Genomic DNA, 4,100 nt, shown 5'->3' with positions numbered 1-4,100 from the left:
GGAGAATGGCCCAGAGAAGGACCAGACCAGAGCGATATCACAAATCATGAAAACACTCATTCCATTAGACTCTAGGCTAAATGTGCTGCATTGTCTGGGGCCTTGCTGCCTCCGATGCCTTACACTGAGTGTTTGGTATTGGCGATACTTGGGGTTGTGGTGGGTTCGAGGGACAGACAGATCTTCCTTCTTATCATCTAGCAGATGTCTAGAGCACATCAGCCTGGGTGGTGGCAAGGGAGTGGGACTTGGGGAGAGTGGTCACCAAGGAAAGAGAGTGAAATGACTTTGTGGTGAGGGCATTGTGCCCTGCCCCAGCTGGGAGTCCGTGCTTGGCTCCATGTGCTCTTTCTTTCAGCACTGCAAATCCTGGACAGCTCCCAGTCTTCTCACTTCCTGCCCTCTTCATTCATGATCACCTGTTCCGACAAGCCAATCCCTGCTGAGAAAGGAGGAACCACGGCTGACAGGAAAGACCTCTGGTGTCAGAATGAGACACCCAAGCTTGAATCTCTGTTCCCCACCTGCATGCTGTGTTGCTTGGGACAAAGAACCGCCCCTTTCTGGTTTTCTTGACTCATCTGCAAAAAAAGGTGGTAATAGTACCTGCCTTCTAGGGCTGAAATGGGGCTTAAAGTCATTTATCCATTCTCTGAGTTGTATTAGGCACCTACTTTGTGCTGAGTCTTTTTCTAGGATCTGTTAAGTTGAAGAATGTTTATAAAGTTGCTTAGTGCAGTGCCTGGCGCATAGTAGGTGCTCAATAAGGGTTAATTTTCTCCCTGAGTTACTCTCCTGCAACAAAAAGCCAGGATGAAAGACTCTAGGAGCAATCAACCACATACAGACTCACAAAGCACAGCCTCAAAGCTCAGGCATGCTGCTCGCAAAGCTTCCTTTTTATCCTGTTCTTTTGACAAACTTTTCCACTAAGGTCTTAGGATCTTGATATACAGCCACTCCCAGGGATCTTTGATGATTTAAAGAGGCCTTAAAATCAGAATGTGAGAGGTAGATCTGACTCTTCTTTAATTAAGACAGTTCACTGGACCTGCCCAAATTCAGGCCACTTTCCCTGACATTCTAGGGAGAGGCTGATGCTGAACCCAGGAAGGCTGACGCTGGTGGGGTGAAGACCCAGATTCATTACATGAGCATTATCGAATCCCGCTGGAGGCTTGGTGCTGCTCTGGGGCACAGAGGTCAGACCTGATTTCCACTGCCCAGATTCAGTGAGAGGTAGACAACGACCCCAGGGAGGTGGAAAGCCGGCCAGAGCCATTTCCTCTGCAACCCTGCATATGGGGGTCACTGTCTTCCTTCGGCTCTCTGGGCCAGCCAGCCAGACTCCTGGAGGTTTCCATGAAGCCTGGTGCACTGTTCTCACTGGAGACATTCAAATGGGGGAGGGGCTGGCCATAAGCCGTGTTTAATTTCTCCAGGGCCTCTATTATAAATTCTATAACTCTACCAGTCAAAACATGACTAATTCCTGGAACTGTAGCCTCCACCTGGGAGTAAAAAGCCCTGCACGTTTTCACTGCCTTTTATCATCACTAATAAAGGTTTGGCAGTTGAAATTTAGCTGCTGTGGGTGGTTTTCTTAGGCCTGTGGGTTTTCCCTCCCTTCCCCCCGACAGGGTCGCTATAGAATAAATCCTTACTTGCTGGGCTGGTTTTGTACTGGTTTTGTAAAATTCTCAGCCTGAAAAGCTGTGGGTTTGGGGGAGATTTGCGGAGAAGGGGCCACGGTATTCAAGGTTAATTGGACCTTTGATGATGCTGACAAGGGCAGGATGCTGTGTGATTTATAAAGAAAAGAATGGGTTCGTTGAAAGTAAATAGAGCAAAATTGCAGGTGTGGTTTAACCTGCTGAATGGAGCACGATTCAGGACACATTCCCTCACCTGGCCAGTTTAATAGTCGTTGGGAGAGTGGACTGTGCAGGTGATGGACCGACGTGTGAATCTCTGCTTTACCCCTACTAGCTGTGTAACCCTAGGCAAGTTACTCAGCCTTTCTGAGCCTCAGTTTCCTTATCTGCAAAGTGGTACTGAGAAGCCATCGGCCTGTCTGTACTATAGGATTTTATGAGAGTGAGCACTTAGCAAAGTGCTTGGCGCATCAGAACGAGGCCACCCAAATTTGGTCTCTCTGGTCTCATCATTTTATCTAACATCTTAGTCATTACATGTTCATTAAAAATGCCCCCCAAGGGCCTCGCTAAGGTATTAGTTTATTGTTTTTGCAATAAGCAATCAACTTGACTTTCATCTTTCTAAAAATAGTGCCTGCTTCCAACCTCCTAACCCTCTACCTGGATTAAGGTGGTCTCACTCCAGGTAAGAGATGATGGACCACTGGTGCCTTTGCCGCAGGGAGTCTGAGCGGGGCTGTGGATGGAGGGGGTGGGTGTGGAGGGCTGGCTCTGCTTCAGAAGAGAAGAATGGGGCAGTGGGACCAGAGCCCAACATGACGACAGAAGATGAGTCTCGGTGGTGAGCCCTGGGAGGGGCCGACTAGTGAATTAAAGCTCGTCAGCAAGGAATTGTAAAGAGCTGAAGGATAGTTATAGAGACCCAAGTTTCTGTCACTTTCTAGCTGTGTGACCTTAGTCTTATTATTTAGTATCTCTGAGCTCCAAACTCCTCATCTGTAAAATGGAAATAATAATAGTACCTATCTCGTGGTATATACAAGATTATGCGACGTACTGTACCCAAAACGCTTAGCACAATGCCTGGCTCTTAGTAAATGTGCAATGAATGTTGACTGCTATTAATATTGTTGTTATTGTGATTGTGACAATTACTGATTTTCTTTTCCTGGTCTGATGGGGGATCGTTGGCATTAACGGCCACAGCTGTTCTGGGGTTACTGGCCATGCTGGAGGCTGTGAGTTTGCTGCAGTCTGGCAGCATCTGGCCAGATGTAGATGGGCCCCTTTCATTTATTATTGCTTGTCACGCGATGTTCTTTGAAAGCTTGCTCATATATTATCTGTTCCATTTTTTTCCATTTTCCCTTTTTTTGCATGCCGTTCCTCCTGTTTCTTCCCTTCCTCCAATCCTCTGTTCCCGTCTGTAGACACAACGGCGACGACAGAACCAGCAGTTCACGGTTGGTATCACATTACTGTTTATCTACTTTCTCAGCACTGCTGAGAGGCAAGGCAAGCCTGGGAAAAAGAGAAATGTAGTCTTCAAGGGCAATCGTGTTTCAAGTAGACTGATCTCATAAATATACTACAATTTTTAAAGGCTTGAAAGATGTCGAGTCTTGTCATTTCTGTTGTGAGTTCAGTAGCCAATGGTTGCAATCTGAGGTGCAGCCTCTTCCTCACTGGCTGGCTGGAATGGCAGGAGTTCCAGTGGCACATAGTCCTTATTTAGATAACCCCACCAGACACTGAGAAACAAGGGACTTCAAAAAAAAAACTAATATTTGCCTAAAAATCATAGCATCTGAATTAAAGGGCCAGTTGCTTTCTTCGTTTATAGACTAGACTCCCAGGTACATGTCGAAGTGGAGTCACTTGTGTCACTTAGTAATTGAGACTAAAGGACAGGTCAGAGCAGAAGATTCCTGTTTCAATTCATGAGGTAGTGATGAGGAAGATTATTGCTCTTTTAATTATGTCCCCAGTTGTGTTTACCTCTACAACTCCATTTCTGGTTCACCTTTAATCTCTGTGTGCATAAAAGTTTATGCTAACATTTGGCAAGAAACATCTCCAAAGCAAGAATATTTTAACAGCATTAGCTGGGACTTTAAAAAAAAAATTCTTTTGTGTTGTTGGTATCTTGTAGGAAAAATACTAAAATCTTAGTTAAGATTTTAACCGAAAGATGAAGAAGCATCAGGAAATCCTTTCCCCAATTCCACCACTGACTTATTTACTAGGGTGGAATAAGTCTATTAACTTTTTAGGTTTCTCCAGTCGAAAAATTAAAATCGTGTTTCATCTATGTACTACTTTATTAGCTCAAATCTAACTATGCTGATAGATAGATATGTTCATTAAAAAATCGGCTGAATTTTAATAATTGAATCCAAGGGAATTATTTGGTAAAGATCTTACTTAGATGACTTTGCATGT

The sequence above is a fragment of the Pteropus alecto genome, unplaced genomic scaffold (genome assembly GCF_000325575.1).
Source record: "Pteropus alecto unplaced genomic scaffold, ASM32557v1 scaffold125, whole genome shotgun sequence".
Lineage (NCBI taxonomy): Eukaryota > Metazoa > Chordata > Mammalia > Chiroptera > Pteropodidae > Pteropus > Pteropus alecto.
Note: the sequence above shows the minus strand (reverse complement) of the source record.